The sequence below is a fragment of the Dermacentor variabilis genome, chromosome 11 (assembly GCF_050947875.1).
Source record: "Dermacentor variabilis isolate Ectoservices chromosome 11, ASM5094787v1, whole genome shotgun sequence".
Classification (NCBI taxonomy): Eukaryota; Metazoa; Arthropoda; class Arachnida; order Ixodida; family Ixodidae; genus Dermacentor; species Dermacentor variabilis.
Window position 1 is genome coordinate 12,946,209 of NC_134578.1, and position 6,172 is coordinate 12,952,380.

Here is a 6,172-nt window from a genome sequence, read left to right on the forward strand (position 1 = left end):
TATCTTTAGGATCGGCTCACGTGTGGGGAGTGTTTAACGTCTGCTTCACTTCGGCCGCGGATCGGCCCGGCATTGCACTACCTTCGGGATTTTTTTTTCTAAACGCGAAAATGATAGTGGAGAAAGTAGCCCTTAACGCTGTGTTGTAAAAGCACGAAATAAGACAATTGTCGTAGTTTATTGCCTCAGAACCCTGTCAGCGTACATTTTTTGCTAATAATTATTAGCTGAGAACATAAACGTCACATTTACCATTCAAGTCTACCGCGCCCATAATACCAAGCCTATATGACGTCATTCTGACATCAGTGATTTGAATTTCTTTTTGACCAGTTGGGCGATCGTAGTACAAAATGTATCACGTCGAGTGTGTGCTTACTGCGCAATTATCGTAACGTAGTTAACGCAATTTTGTAGTCGTGAGCAAGAAATTAGAGGAGTGCAGATGCACAGAAAAGTATGCATATCACGAAGGTGTGGTGCCAAAGTGTGAAACATGTATCTCCCAACACGCGGTTGCTTATCGAGTCACTTTTGACTCTGCTAGTAGTGAGACCGATGGAATCAAATGGACGAGGGTAACTAGCAATCTGGTTGCGCCAACTGACCATTTAAGGCTTTTTTCAAAATTTGCGTATGTAGGTAGATAGCTAGGACACATAGGCCGTGCTGCACGTACGTGTGCCGCCTCAACAAAGGAGTCAGGGTGACTCCATAACGTATGTAGGCTTAGCTGTAATAAACCATGCTGGATGGTGTTTATTCCATTTGACTAATTTCGTGTGTCCGTGCATGTTATTCCTTCTTGAGCATGTTCACAATGTTCAACGCAGGCACTAACAGCATAACAAGCCCACAGAGAAACTCTGACCGATTCACTATGCTGTGCAGAATTCAAAATTCTCTGAGGGGGAAAAGTCTGCATGCCTGAAAAAGTGAAAGCAGTTTGGTAAAATGCAGTATTAAATGGGTGCTTTGTTAAAACCGCAGTAATAAAGGCACCAGCATAAAATCCCAGTGAACTGTGCGCACGTCTCTATAACTGTAGCGATGCAATTGTCCTATATTTAGGTTTTCAATGCTGAACGCCCTAGCTCTTCTGCTTCGAGGCTTTGGTTATGCACAAGCGGAAGCGTGATGAGTCCGTTTCGGGTTGTGAAGATTTCGCTCGATTGCTGTGACGTCATCGCGCAGCTGCTCCAGCTCGTTGTCAGATACCAGCTGTCCGACCGGAACAATACTCATATGAATTCCTACGAGAACAGTCCCCATAACTCATAATCTTGAAGTAAAAAGACCGGAAAACTAGCAAAACTTGTTCTTGGGCTCGTTCATGTACCTCCTGCAATAACCGTAGTGTCAGCACGACAGACACAAAAGAATGTGACTGTTAGAATGCTACAATCACGACTTGTTTGTCGCGTACGCTTGAAGCTTAGCACGGAGTGTCAAAGGAAGCATAGCTAAGGCCACCTTTCGGACGGCTCCTTAACTGCACCGAAGTTTTGAACATCCTGCTGCCTAATGAATGACGTGGTGGTCAGAGCGTGTCTGCTGTTGCATGTAGCTTTCATGTGGATTCACATTACGGCAAATTAGTTCTGTGGATGCCCACAATGTAAAGCAAGATTTGTGAAAGGGAGAAATTACTATCCACCAACCTTGTAGCACTAATCCGCGAATGAGAACGATGCGGACTTCTCTGAAAGAAAGCTTCGAATAGCTGAATAAAAATTTGCCCTGGTCCGGGGATCGAACCCGGGACCAACGTATTTCCGTGACGGTCACTATGCAATCCTGGTTAGCTCCACAAGCTGAACAGAAGACTAGCGGATGTAAGAGCCAGATATATTCAACGACAACTCAAAGCGAAGAGGCACTGAATATGGCAAATCAGTTCTGTAGGTTTTCTTGGTACGGTGGCGCTGCAAGTGAGTTGATCGAAATTTTTCTTTGCTTTCGTACCTTCACATGCCGGGATACTATCTTTGCTTTCTCCATGTGCTTCCAGTAGTTCCTTAGGTCGCATTGGAGTTATTTCAAAGCTTTCCAGGAGTACAGGAGGCGCAGGACAGGGAGTCCATATAAATGTTGGGCAGACCACGATATTTTCCAGCTGTGTTAGAGGCTTTCTTGCGAAAGAATTACCTTTTGGTATATCGATGCAGTTAATTATACTAATGCTGTTTTGTGTGAAGTACGCAAATAATCAGTGAGAACGGAGCAGTTTAGCACTTTGTTTGTGTTTGTGCTAAGTATTTGCTAAGTAAGTTGTTCTGGTGCGTTCGCCACAGGAACGTATATTCCACTCTATAAGGGAACACTTAATTTGCATTTTTCAGTTGGCTTTCAATTGGCTACAACATGATATGATATGGCTTTCAACATGATATGATATGAAGGCCTCTGTGTGATGCAGTAATTGAAAACCAAGCTTGCTGGTAGCTACGTACGAGAATATTTGCAGAGACGCTCGCGTTGTCTGAAAGCACAGGATAGGATAGTTTAGGATAGGATAGGATATCCTTTTTTCGATGGCGCGTATCCACTTCGGGGGATTTGCCAAGATTTGGATGGTATTAAGAATAAGTTGGTATTGCAAAATCAGGCAAAAAGTGTCATGTGGAAACGGATAAAAATAATGTATGAAGAACTTAAGAGAATCGTCTTTAAACAACTATGAATTCCTCCACGGATGATCAGACATCCCTGGGTTAGTTTCCAAGAGAGGAGGCTCCAAGATAATGGAAAAATTTAAACCAAGTTGCGTGAACGTTGGTTCTAAAATGTTTTTCCTTAAGAAAAGAAAAATGGCGGAAGAATAAGTAAAAATGCTCTATGGTCTCATCTATTGCACAGAATGGGCACTGAGAGGAGGGCGCCAGACCAGCCCTGTGACTATAAAAGTTTGATAATGGTGTTCCACACCGTAACCGCGTAAACACTGCTTCGTGTCCCACCTTTTGTTATTTTCCCAAGAAGCCTACATATTGTTTTCTTATGCGCTGATATCAGCATAGTGCTTGGTATCAGCCGCCTTTCAAATTGGATCTTCCCTCAGTTGGCGGTTTGTCAGTTTGTGGCTGCTTATTGTCATCTTGGGACACCAGGTGTCACTGGTTGTAAAGAGAAATAAATTAAGGAAATAAATAAAGATGCCTCATGCTCAGTTTCTCTCCGATATTCTAACTTTTGCTTCGGTTCCAATCTTGATAAGGACGCTTCTAAAAGCGCCTGTTTCTTGGCAAATGCCCCGTTGTGGGCATGAGCCTTCCTTTGGCAACAACACAGGCTACATCTCCATAGGCTGTATAAGCCAAGTACTATGAACATGTCATAGGGAGGACTACCCGTAACCTTAAACGGCAGAAATCTAATTGAATATGGAGTGATGTCAATGTCCTTTCTAAGCGTCCGTTGGAGAATGCCCCCCAAAAAATACAGCATCCCTACAGTCTATCAAACAGTGATCTATGGTTTCGGCACGTGGACATGTAGAGTCGACAGTTTGTTGACCACGGCACCGTTATCCGTTATTAGTTTTAACAGGGAGTGTTTCCGAATGTACTTTAAAGAAAAATGTTTTTGCTCCAGAAGGCACACACATTTTTCAGACGGGCTTAAGTAGATCTTGATAAGGTCGGCTTAAATACGGTGCAGGATACATAGGATCTGGGAAAATAGTCCACCAGTGCCGCAAAAATTGCTTTTCGACTCGCAGTGAACATGTACTCCAGGGTGAATCTCTTTCAAGAAAAGAAATGTGTCAACAACCTGCTTGAGAAAGCACCAAGGAGCCTGTGGGACATCTTTGGCATTTGATGACACTACTATGTTAGGAACATAATGAACTAAACGGAGTTGCAACATTTCACGCAAAAACAAATGGTCACTGTCTCGAAAGAAACACAGGCGAGAAACAATTTGCCTGACGAAGAGCTGGACTAATCCTAGACTACCACGTTCAAGGGGGAAGAACAGATTGTCGCGCCGCGTCGATTCACAGCTCGAACTCCAAATAAATGTTGCAAATACGCGATGCAGTGCGTGAAGGCGAAGTCGTGAGCAGTGCAGTACTTGCAGCACATACATAAGACGGGAAGCTAAGAACATGTTGCACACTTCAGCATGAATGAACATTGACAAATTCCGCCCTCGCCATGAATTCACTTTACGTTCAATTTTGCCAGCTTCTACCGACCAATGAGCGTTGCTATTTCTATACTGTGAAAGAGGCACACCCAAATAACGCAGATCTTTTTTCCATTGAATGCCTGCGTAATGTGATGGCATTGTGGCCGATAATCCAAAACAAAAACCTGAACTTTTTTTCAAGGTTAACTCTTGCACCAGAAGCCGCACAAAATTCTTCTGTAATTGCAAGCGCACTCTTTACACTCTTTTTATCGCTACAAAAAGAAGGCCACGTCGTCTGCATATGCAAGAACCTGATTCAGAAGAACTTCACTTTGGCCTAGTTGGTATTTATTGCATATCATATTGACCGCAAATAAGACGGGGACAGAGGGAGAGAACACATAAACAGCACGGGCGGCATGGGCACGGGCAGTTGAAAGTTACCCCCCGTGCTGTTTATGTGTTCTCTCCCTCTGTCCCCGTCTTACTTGCGGTCAATATGATATGCAAGAACCTGAACCTCATTAGTCGGTAATTTAAACCCTTGGAAATGTTGTTCTTCAAGAACGCTCATACAGAGTGGCTCTAAACACAAGCAGAACAGAAGCGGTGACAAAGGGCATCCTTGTCGTACTGATGCTACAAGCCTAATCGGATCGGAAGAGAGCCATTCACTATCAGCCTCATTGAACCAGTTGCATAACATATCCTGACCTCTAAGGAGCAGGGATCCGATATTTATATGTTCTAGTACAGTAAACAGGAATGAGTGATCCACCCTGTCGAACGCCTTAGCCAGATCTAGCTGTACCATTGTCACCTGTCCAATCCCCTCAGCTACACACTCTAGCACCGATCTCGCTTTTGGCTGTAAGGACGGTGTGCCCTTCGTACATTGTGGCGGTTAGATACCCTACTTTGAAGGCCTCAGTACGCCTGAAGTTATAATGGTGACAAGAGGGAACGAAAACACTGATAAAATTCGGAAGTAAGGCCATCCGGGCCGGGCGTCTCGCCCTTCGCTAACGTCAGAATATCGCTGTCACGATAGAAAGCTGTTGTCACGACTTCAGACCTCTTGGCCTTCGCGACAGAATGTTTCTGTTGCGACATCAGAATTTCTGTCGTAACGTCAGAAATGTCTGTCGCAACTACAGAAACGTCAGGAACTTCTGTCGTACAACAGAAATTTCTGTAGTCGCGACAGAAATTTCTGCAGTTGCGACAGGAATTCCTGTTGTCTTTTTCAACTGGGGAAACAGTCAAAACGGAAGTACATCTCTTTTGCTATGGTGGTGGTGGTGGTGACAACTTTATTGCACACAGGGGAGTTGCGGACGCGCAGGTCCTTGGGCCCCCGCACGGTCCCACTGCACTCAAACGTTCATGTCCCGGAGGCTCATGACGCTGGCAGCCCGGCCTGTGGCGATGGCTTGCTTGGCCGGTTCCTCGGAGCGCAGTAGGGTCTCCCAAGCCTCCCAAGTAGTAAGGTGCTCCAGGCCCCGCGGGGGAGGATCCGCCGGGCAGAGGAAAAGGATGTGATCGAGAGTGGCTTTGGGGTGGTGGCAGAGGGTACAGGAGGGGTCGGTGTGGACGCGGTGATAGCGCGAGCGTATATAAGGGGAGGGTAAGGTGCGTGTTTGGAGCCGCCTCCAAAGTGTCTGGTGATAATTGTCGAGGGAGGGATGGGGTGGGGGGTAGAGTCGGCGCTCGGCTTTGCAGGCTTGCGTCAGTTCACTGAATGAATGCATGCGCTCCCGTGAGAACCCTGGATCGGAGGCCGCCAGTGCCCGGTTGAGAGAACCTCGGGCTAAAGCGTTGGCAGCCTCGTTTCCAGGATTCCCAGAGTGCGCAGGCACCCATATGAGCTCCATGTGGCGGGGCGGGTGTGCAGCGAGGGAGTTCAGTATGCGAAATGCAGGGACGTGTGCGAAATAAAGCAAAAACACGTCACCATTCTGTTCGCATGTTTCATTATTTCTGTAAACATTAATTAGTGTATCCAAGCAACCGATTAAACAAATAACTGATGTTG